The sequence below is a fragment of the Bidens hawaiensis genome, unplaced genomic scaffold, assembly GCF_021521415.1.
Source record: "Bidens hawaiensis isolate Kalapana, Puna unplaced genomic scaffold, B.hawaiensis_p1.1 tig00007048_1, whole genome shotgun sequence".
Lineage (NCBI taxonomy): Eukaryota > Viridiplantae > Streptophyta > Magnoliopsida > Asterales > Asteraceae > Bidens > Bidens hawaiensis.
Window position 1 is genome coordinate 103,982 of NW_027491484.1, and position 11,781 is coordinate 115,762.

The window sequence follows — 11,781 nt, forward strand, 5'->3', positions numbered from 1 at the left end:
AAATCAAAATACTGAAGCTTGGTTTAAAACTAAGACCAAAACCGACTAATGCATTTAGCACACCTCTATCTGATCTCACAAGACATCTAGCATTCTAAAAAGAATTCGTGTAATCTTAAAAACCTATAGGTAAAAACCACGTGTCATAAAAAGTAAAACCCTCAATATCTGATCTAACTAGATAGCTCACCTTCTTAAAAAAAACTCACATATAATAATGAAAAACTAAATATAGAAAACATGTGTCACTAATGGTACAACCTAGTAATATCATTATCGTGATAAGGATTCACAGTTGTCCTCAAGTTTGAGTATGGTGATTCATCATCAAATTTTGACATGTGAGTTATTTTTATTACATGACATATTTTTATATAAACCTTTTGTCACCGTATAATGTAAATATTATTATATTGGTTTGGAATCATTTGTTTTGTATGTTTTGTTTGGTTGGTTAGGTGTCCTTATATTAGTAGGTCTGATGTTACCATAGTCTGGTCCCCTTTAACATCAATAACATAAAATATAGACCTCATAAAATTGACCAAGGTGACGTAGTCTGCCATGTGCACCGACCTCTTTTTCACTTCTAAAGTTAAAAAAAAATGTTAAAAAAATGCACGTGATAAAATTACCACCAGATTTTTTTTTTAAATTTAATAGCATATTTTTCATATCGTAAATAAATGATAAGTCAATCGCCTTATAATAGCATGTTTTTCACTCCTAAAGAGCGCATTTTGGAGTGGATTAGATGAGTTTATATGAAGGTTAATATGGTAGTTTGGCTGGCTTTACTCAATCGTCTGCCAACGAGTGATAACTTGATAAAATAAATGCTATTGTGGAGCCGAATGTTAGCATATGTTGTTTGACGTCGGTTGAGTCTGTTGACCATTTATTACCTGGTTGTTGTGTTGCTCCGGTGGTGTGGAGTAGCATCAGTTCATGGTGTAATATTCCGCCGTTAAGACGTTTCATCGATTCAAGAAATTTTTAGTCATGTCCAACAGGTACCGGAGAAGGAGAATAAGAGGCGAATGGCGTGCTCGATTATAATGGTGGCTTGTTGGTGTATTTAGAAAGCTCGGAACAAAGCGATTTGTGAAAATGAGCCCATTAGGATAAATGACATTCTCAGCAACATCATAGCGCTAAGTTATTTATGGATATGCGTGATTTGGATTGGTCTAGGTGGAAATGTTTGGCTTTGTAATTGTTGATGTTTTGTATTGTTGTCGTCCCTTGCTAGGTTCTTGTTAGGAGGGGATTGGCTTTGGTTATAGAAAGTTGCAGTTCAAAAAAAATAAATAAATGATAAGTCAGGCTATTTTTTTGATATGCTGGTGATAATATTAGATTTTTTTAAACAATATTATTATAATAAAACGGGCTAAGCCTACATCAGTTATATATAATTAACAGATTTGGCTCTATGTTGTAACCAAAATGCGACGTCCTTCTTGATTAGTTCAACGACTTTGAAATTAGAGTAAAAGTTATCAAAAATAGCTTTATTCCTCCTTTTCAGTAGATTCCACGTCGTAGCCATAACCGCAACCATAATCACCTTCCTCTTCATATTATGAGGAATCGAAAGTTTTTAGCCACAAACAAACTTGCCACCACACTATCGTTGCAAACATGTATGAGATCAACAAGTGATCAGTCGATTCCAGCAAATACCCGCAACCTCATAAATGGTTAGGTTGAATCAATTCTGTCTACTAGTTATAAAATCCATAGAAATATGAGATAATTAACCTTTATAGTCATTAAATCCATGGAAATATCAAGTGTATCAATTTTTATTAATTTTTAAAAACTTTAAGCTATATATATAATAATTACAAAGTTAATAATGTGTTGGAAAATAGCATAAAATACAAATAATATATAGCTTTATTGTTTTAACAGTAATTGAGGTTTGAGTGTGTAAATCACTCACTGAGCTATAAAATATTATTATGCCAAATTTGTGAATAAAACCCAATCATTCCCACAATGCAGACAACTAGGAGTTTTTACAATTATTAATGAAACCACTATTTCTTCATGGGCCATGGTATGTATCCATATGATTGAGCCTTTGTTAGTAACATTATAAACTTTAAAATAACTATTTTTAATGTTGGATTTGGTTGGCAAGATTTGATACTATTTTTGATATATAAGGGCAAGTCTATAAAATATGTAAACTATGTGTTTGAAATATATATAAAACCCAAGATTCAATTGAACCGAATTCAAATTCAAATTTCTAGTTATTTGAATCGAATTCTTATTTGATTTAAATCTAATTTGAATGCGAATCGAATTTGAATCTGATATCTCAAATTCAATTCGATTCAAATAACCCACATAACATTTTTATATATACTTTTAGTATTTTATTTTTATATATCAATGTACTTTTATATTGGCTTCAAATTATATGATTTAGTTAAGTTATTTTGGGCTAAAAAATGTCGATTAGCCGTTCAGTTGTTTAATTACACTTGATAACTTGATTTGAATCCTTTTGTCTACTATTGTTAGTCTTTATGTTGTTGGACATTTTGACTTATTTTAGTCATGTTTATGTTGATTTTGTAACTAGTTCAGGCTAAAGTAGCAAGTGAAGTATTATGTATGAGTTCGATATTAGTTTAGGAATATTTTTCTATTTATTTTTTAAACGTTAGAATTTTTATTTGATTCGACTAGAATTCGAATACTATTTGAAACGGTTTATTCAATTTTTTTGCAAATTCGAATCAAATTCTAGGCAAGATTGAATAAAATTCAAATTCAGTTTTTAAATAAAAAAAAAATAATTCAATTCAAATAACTTGAATTTGATAAACACACTCTAAATATAAATACATACACAATTACTATATTTTTTTATTTTAAAACATAATTATTACGAATGTAAAAAAAATATCGATAGGCATGTGAGAAACTAGGAACCATGACTACTTTTGCTTTGCATTTTGGCCCACACTGGCAAACTAAGAACATAAATTGATCCTACATTGCTACATAAGACAAACTTGCCAAGGAATAATCAGTATAAAATGAGAGGCACACACATAATTTTGTATTATGAACCACTTGCATGTGACCATAGTTTCAATTAACTTAGAATTAATCCTATACTAGATTTTGTTTTTGTTTTTTAAATTCTTTTGATGCTTTTTAAGTGAGGGTCTAGCACATTATCTTGAGAAATGAAACCTTAACAAGTGCTTTGTTTCATTGTATTCAAGAATAGTTTGCTACAAAAGTGGCACCAATCAAAATCTCAAGATGTTGCAAGTGTTACAGGCATCCAAACTCGGTGGCATCATCGCCAAGTATAACAAACCATTCTCGAGTAATGAAAGAACACACTGGTTTCTTTTCTTAAGATCATTTTCAACCCTCACTTAACAGTTGTTGAAATCTTAGTTTCTACTGTGCTTCACAAGTTGTCTAGTTATTTCACGGGTCAATAAAAGTCGTTGAAGATGTGATCAATTGTGGCAAGCATCTTGTAAATTGGTTGACCCCGACTCTCAACATCAATGGCAAATGCACACCAATTTATGAGATTGTTAGTTTATCCGTCACTTAAATGTCAAATGTACATGAATTTCTAGCATTGTTAGTTTTTACGTGTTTGGGTTGTTATTTTGGAGACTCGTCTTCAATTGTAATTAGTAATATCGGAGCACTCACTCCATTTAGTAGTTTGGTTGGTTAATGCATGAGTGATTGAAACTAGATTTGTTTTTTATTCGAATTCAAAACAGATTTCACATATTCTATTCACAATTCGTAACCTATTTGAAGTTCATTTCAATTCGGATTAAGCCAAAATTTATATTAATTATAATTCCACATCTAAAGAAACTTATGGGTCACTGGGTAATGGGCTAAGAACCAACTAATTGTATATTGAATGATCGATCTAAATATCTTAATTTAGCCTTTTTTAGTCTTTAGAGTACAACGATGCGTCCAAATTGCCCACGTTCGATGCATGCATGAACCCTTCAATTCGGGTGCACACCATCGTATGAAATGAAACCTTAATTGGTGCTTCGTTTCATTGTATTCAAGGATGATTCCCTATAAATGTGCACCGACCAAAATCTCAAGAAGTTGTAAGTGTTATTCGGGCATCCAAACTCGGTGGCCATCGCCTAGAATAGCAAACTATTCTCGAGTAAGATGATGCTCAACCCACACTTAACAGTCGTTGAAATTTTAGTTTACACAACTCCATTCAAGTTGCCTAATAATTTCACAAATCAGTATAAGATGTTGAAAATGGGATCAATTGTGGCAAACATCGTGTAAGTTGGTCAGGGCCGGCTCTGAAAATTCACGTGCCTCGGCCAAGCCGAAAAAAATATGCCCCTTAAACCTTAACATACTAAATAATGTAAACACATTTTTTATACGCCGATTAAAATTATAGCGATTAACATAAAATTTCATACAGTCCCCACGGAAGGGAGATCCACTCTACGACCGGCAGATTTGCTCGTCTTTGGTTGGGCCGGGGGAAAACACGCTTGTGTTGACCTCACAGAGGTATCTCCCTTAGCTGGTTTGAGGGATAATGGGTTTGTAGCTGGGCAAGCAATGAAAAGGGCTGAAACGAAGAAGGTGGAGAAACATGCTAAAACCTGCGAAGAGAACCAACATGTTTTTGTCCCTCTGGCTTTTGATACCTTTGGCTCCTTGGCACCGGAAGCTATTCGTTTCCTAACCAGGGTCCAACAGGTTGTGCATAGCAATGTGTCGACTCCAAAAGGGCAGAGGTATGTCTTTAGCAGGTTAGGGTTTGCAATTCAGAAAGGGGTGGCGGCACAGCTTGTTGCCCGCCTACTTGCTATGTTGATGTAATATCTATGTTTCTATATAATTTCATTAAAAAAATGAGTTTATGACACACTTAATAGATTTATAGCTAATTAAGGATTTGTGAAGCTCTCATAACATTTTTTATAGCAAATTGGTGAATTAACTCTTCGCAGTTTATGCTCTCTAATGTTCCGTTCTTGATAACTTTCATCACCAACCCACTAAGTCTTTCTTGATGCATTTTGGGTCGAAAATAGGATTTCAATAACTATAATTTTGAAAAACTCATATTTTCATATGGTAGCGTGACTGCTGGTGTTTGAAGTCGACGTGGTTGTTGGCCTTTGAAGTCGATTTTGCTATTATCGCGCCTATTCGTTTCTTCTATTTATTTAACTTATATTGATTAATTAAAAGTACTAGGCATTTTTCAAATTTTAGTGGGCCTAAAAATCTTTGGTTAATCCAAAAAAATGGGGTCTAAAAGGTGTTTGAGTAATATAAAAATAGTGATTATAAACATTCGGGTATTCTACATATATAACATCGGGAATTTTTAAAAATTTGTGCCCCCGAAGAAAACGTGCCCCGGCCGATCGCCCGCTTTGCACACCCCAAGAGCCGGCCATGAAGTTGGTTAAACCCGACTCTAAACATAAATCGCAAACGCACACCAATTTCTAAGATTATTAGTTTATACGTAACTTAAATGTAAACTAATTTCTAACATTGTTAGTTTTTACGTGTTTAAATTGTAAGTTTGGAGACTCGTTTTCAATTGTAATCAATAATTTTGGTTGGTCGAGTCACAAGCCAATGTACTAGTGATTGAAATAAGCAGTGAACTGGATTTTGACAACATCTTGTTTTCTAGTAATTGAATAGGGCGTGTGGAATTCACTAGTTTAGAACATAAAAAGCCTTTTATGATTTTTAATGTCGACACACGTTTGATTTCATTTGTGTTTGCCTAAACGAGTTACAACGTTGCATTTAAACAAATTACAACAATGCATCTAAAGTACAACGATGCACCAACATTGCCCAGGTTTGACGCATGCATGAACCATCCAATTATAAAGGTGTGTCTAAACAGTTGCAACAATGAATCTAAAAACCAATGTATTATTTAGCTGATATATATACCTCACTCTAAAATACACGTGTCATGTCACGTATAATTCATACGTTTTCCATAAATACATGAAACATTACACAAATTGAAATAATCTAAGAAATTTAAAACAAATATCTAAATAAAATGATGTAGACTAATACAAGTTCCATTATAGGTAAAATATCACATCCACCATTTGTTAATAAGCTTTTTCTAGTGACAACGATGCCAATTAAGCATCGGGACAAAGACAATCATTGTGTCATTGCTATCACTTATCAACTATACATCTTATAATTATTAAATATATTTGCTCATTTATATCAATATAATATAATTATACGTGTAGGTTTTAACTTCTTTGTTGCCCAATTTACCCACGGCACGTCGGTAGGCATGATACATGCAAGAAAAAAAATATTATATATTTTTAACTTTTGTTATTTAACATATTCATGTTAAAAGTATTAACGGTATATCATTACGGTAATATTATTACCACATAATCAAACATGCCTTTGAGGTTTCGGATGCTACATAGAATAATAAAAAATGTGTCTCTATATATAAAATAAAAGGGTGACTTTTAGAATATTAACCGAGTTTTAAAAATATTCTAATTATATCATTCAAGTTTAAAAAGTGTTATAATAAATCACTCAATTTTTATATTTTGTTAAACTATAGGCTTTTAACATGTTTTTTCTACCAATTTCTCGTTTTCGTTTCAGTGAGAAATCTTTGTATCTATTTTTTGATGTTGATGTGGCATAATAACGTGAATTTTATTTCTTATATATTTATTTTAAAAATAATTAACACTTTTTGAATATAACTACATACATTACAAACCCAACCCCCACATGTTCTCCTCTATTGCTTTCTAGACGCACAAAAAATCTGATGAGGCTCGATTTAAAGATCTAGTGACCCGATTTGAAGAAAAATTTGATGAATTGACATACTTAGAAGATTTTTAAAACCAGATAAATATTCTTTGACATATTCCCTAAAATAGAAAAAACTATTTTTAGACCCTTATTAACTAATTTTTTTAGACAAAATAGCAAAAGACGTCCTTTACGTTTGAACGTTTTTTCAGTAGACGTCCTTTAGCGAAAGAAATGGCAGAATACATACTTCACATTTCAAATCCATTTCACGTTAGGTCCTTTAGCCTTAACCTAATTAAAACTGATCAAGTGCAAAGCACATGAGGGTATATAAGTCATTTCACCATTTTATATAAAAAATATTAAAAGCATTTAAAAAATATATAATCTCTCTCTCTCTCTCATCTTCCTTCTCCTTTAATATCCACCACCACCACCAACAACCAGCCAATACCACCTCTTGCAGACCGCCACCGCCACCACCACCACCTTCATCTACCACCACCCACCACCTTACGCCGCCGCCATCACCCGTCCACACCATCACAATCGCTACCACTGCCATACTCTCCTCAAAGGCTCAACCTCATCTTCTTCCCCAAATCCAAGAAGTTCTATTAAGGTTTTTAAGGGATGAAATCGAGAGGAGGGTGATGAGTATTTTGAAACCCTAGATCCTTAAAATTAGGGCTTTTGCAAGCTATGCACTTGCAACCATGGCCAGTTCCGGCTTCGCCTCCGCCTCAACCAGCAACCACGGCCGGCGAGGTATAAAGTCATTGAGATCTTTGACGATTGTGGGTAGATAGTGTTAGTTGATTGCGCTTGTGTGGTGGCGGCGGTTTGTTGAGGAAATAATGTGGCGATAGGGGGAGATTTGAAGCGAGGTTTTCGGCGACGATGGCCTATTGTGGTGGTGGTGACCTTCATCTGGTCAGAATGGCAGTGAAGAAAGAAGAAGAAGAAAGAAGATAGAGAGTGTGGAAAAAGAATGAGAGAGTATAGGAAAAAATATATATTTTTAAATTTTTTTTTATTCTTTTTACTTTTATTTATTAAATAATATGTAAAATTACAATACTACCCCTCATGTCCCTTGCACTTGTTCAAATTTAACTAGAAAAATTAACTGGGTTAGCACTAAAGGACTTAACGTGAAAGAGATTTGAAACGTGAAGTGTGTGTTGTGCCATTTCTTTCGTTAAAGGACATCTTTCGCCATTTTGTCAATTTTTTATTAGCCTAGACCCTTTAAATTGCTATACGCTTATTTGGACCTTTTTACATAATACATATTAACGGTGTGGATCCATTAACCTTCTGGTCCAACGACATTAGGAATGATGGTTTAGACTTGAGACCTCTAAGATCTCATGTCCGAAACCTGACTAAAGTAAGTTTTCTTGATGTTGTTTTTAGACAAGTCAGACCTAAAGTGTAAAAATCAGTACTGAGAGTTGACATTTTCAGAAAGAGTGGTTCCAAACGGTTCAATGAGATAGATTTGATGGTACAACCGTTGTAGTGCCTGCCGTCTTTATCTGGGATTTCACAAACAATATATGCTTTCAAAGATTCTGTTGGACCAAATGTAAAGGTAATGTGGAAAGAAAGTTTCTCCAATCAGATTTTTTTAGTGAAAATTGGTTATTTTCTTCTGTTTATAGTAAACAATATAATATTTACGGGTGTAAACGAGTCATGTCTTTTATGAGTTATTCTCGATTGACTCGCTAAAAACTTAAATCATGCTGGACTTTAATGAGTTAGAGCCTGAGCTCAAGCCTAAAGATGAGCTTGTTTAATAAACGAGCCAGAACCCGAGTTGGCTCGTGAATATAATATATACAATTAATACATATTATGTGAACATAAACGAGTCTGCTATTTATATAATTTATATGTAATATACTTTTATATGATAATTGTTATTATTTATAAAATTATGATAAAATAACTACATAATATATATTAACATATACATATGTATTATATATTTTTTCAATTTTATGCATATCTAAAACATATATTAATTAATTAATAAATTACAAGCGGATTTGGACTTTGGAAATAAAACTGGAAACGAGTCTAGCTCGAGCTAGTAAGTTAATGAGTCGAACTCAAGTTTAGGCAAATTTAGGCTTAGCTTAGCTCGTTTAAACCCACCGGACACAATGACATGGGGCCACTTTATGGAGCTAACCATTTGGAAGTGGTCGACTTAAGCCACTTTCTTGAGCTAACTAGTCTCAAGCTTTATGTTTACAAGTTACAACCGTCACAAAAAGACTAAAAACCATATAATTACTTGCTTAGTAGCAAAATTAACACAATCTAAGCAACACCCACATTGACTATCTAAAAACAAGAATGAAGGTGTTGAAAAGTAATAATATATGTTCACTTTATTACCAATCTACGCAAAATAAAGGTCAAAGTAGACGATCAAGGTGCGGTTTGTAAGTTTACGTTAGGAGCCTCTTCTTTGAAGGAATTACTTATCGGATTTGGCCCTGAGTGTACCTCATGCAACTCCAACCTCTTGCCACTATTATTATTCTCCATGAACAACTAAGATACATAGAAACAGTTAGCATCAAGAACCAAAAAAATAATCAAAAACACGAAGGTTACAATAACGGTTTTACCTTACCGTTCAACTTTGTGGCACTGAATTTGCCAACTTCGGTATCTGGTAACAAACCAACACGAATAAGTTAAGTAACATAAAAAAAATACATTACTGATTAAACACATGTAAAACAAGATTAAAGATTTGAGTTTTAACCGTCGAGATTTGATATGGGCGACGATGAATGTATAGATAAATGAGTTAGGAGAAGCATGAGAAGAAATATAAAACATAAAGCCATTTTTATGTTTCTTGAAGAAATATGGTGAGTGAGTAACTTTGTGTTTGTTAGAGAGAATTGTGTATGCTAGTGAAAGTAATATAGTACATTACTAATGGTCTTTAAAGGGGACATATGATAAAGTTAAAAGAGAGAAAAAAATGGTTAAATGGAGTCTACTTTTTATCAATTTTTTTTGTTGTTTTATTCATTTGAAAGAATTGAGACATTGTGTAGGCCCATGTGCATGTTAATTGGGTACAAGATAAGACATAAGGACGATTAGTTGATATTTTACATAGTAACATTCTTTGATTAATAATTTATTTCAATAATTTACAGAAAATGTCGGTGTCACGCCATGATGATAAGTTGTATGAAAGTATGAAACTGACGCAATGTTAAACGTCTGACTCCCTCTAGCAAAGGTCTGATAGTTGAATTCAAATTCCGTTGTTTTTTTGTCTTTAACCCCTTGAAGATCACTTGTCTAACAAAAGACGGGTTTTATCTATTCTAAGTTGTTGGATTATTTACGCGCAAATAATACAAATTAAACATATAAGAATTTCATTAACCTCACTTAAGGTCATAATAGGTGTGTATTCTAGATATATTTTGGATATTAAAAAGGCCATTATCAAAATAAACTTGAATTGAATTGCATATATATACTTTTTTATATATACCTTATTTATGTGAGAAATAATTTTAGTTTAATTAACTTTATATTCCTTAAATAGACTATAGAAGATCCAAGAGGCAAGCTTGTAATGGCTCCCTTCACTTGCACACAAAAAAGATGCTGCAAATCATCAACATAAATCATATTGAACAAAATTAGTATAAAAAATAAAATACCAAAAATTATTAACAAAAAACATGCATGTGCTCACCTGCAATTCTCTGGCATTTAACTTTAAGTTATCCTTCAATAAAAGCAACGACATAAGAGGGGGCGGGGCACTGCGTGATGAGCTCCCCATCACGCGTGATGGCTAAGTGAATACCGCCGCCGGTCAATTGTCACGCGTGATAGGGTATAGTTGCGTGATAGCCATCACGCAAGTGATGAGTGTTTATCGAGGAGAGGACTACGTTGGGAATGGGAGGGAGCCGTTGGAGCGAGCATGTGATGGATTAATAACACCACACCACCACCCCTAGTAAAAACCCATCACATGTGATGGATTTGGGGTTGGTGATGTGACACACCACCATTGGAGGTGGTGTGTGATGAGCTTTGCACCACCCCCTCCCCCCCTAAGCAGCAGTAAATGTATCCCCTTCACGTGAAGAGTTTTTGTGGGTTCATGCGGAAACTCGAACACGACATGAGTTTTTGTAAGTTGACACAAATACGATCTGCTTAGCTAGAATTATATTTATAGTTTACATGTTAATTCTCTAGAATTACAAACATACATAAAAAAAATACAAATGTGCATAAAATAATTACGTTTAAACTATATATCCAATTAATCCAAGTTATGACATAAAACAAATCTGTTTTTTCTATATAACCAGACCAACCAACTAGGTAAAGGTTGACTCATACACGGCCAACTAAAAAATGTGCTTGAGGTTCAGTCGAAACTAACACGAATTTCTACTAACCTCAAACCCACGAATTTTGTATAGTGTCAGAAATTCTTACAATGTAAATTCCATAGTAGAATTTAATTTGGGTTTCTAGGAAAGGTGAACAAATTACCCAAACAGAATTTTTTTTTTCTTATTAAAAACCAAACTTAAATAATATTATTGTATTGTGACAAGTTCAAGGCTCATTCTTATTAACAAAGGTTTTAGGGGGGTAAAATGTCATGCTCATATTCAAAATATTTGATCACTTTTTGGACCCAAACATTTTTATTAAAAACATACTAAAAATAGTCTATAACCAAATCAAACTAAAACCATACATAAAACCAAAAAATCAAAACCGAAAAACTAAATTTTCAGTTTTTACGTGGTTTGAATAAAGATACGATTCAAACCAACCTATGTACACCATAGACTCTTATGAGAGAAGTTTGAGTTTGACAAGTGTGTTTTAAGTTTTTTGTTTACTATTGTTTTT

General features: G+C 33.2%; 1 long non-coding RNA gene across 1 annotated transcript; it reads right to left on the bottom strand.

Moving 5' to 3' along the window:
• Positions 1–9,066: 9,066 nt before the first annotated feature.
• Positions 9,067–9,838, bottom strand: LOC143634336 (uncharacterized). Its single transcript, XR_013153833.1, has 3 exons — positions 9,635–9,838; positions 9,495–9,538; positions 9,067–9,417 (listed from the first exon to the last, which is right to left on the bottom strand). It is a non-coding gene; the product is annotated as an uncharacterized LOC143634336 (long non-coding RNA).
• Between the last annotated feature and the right edge of the window lie 1,943 nt (positions 9,839–11,781).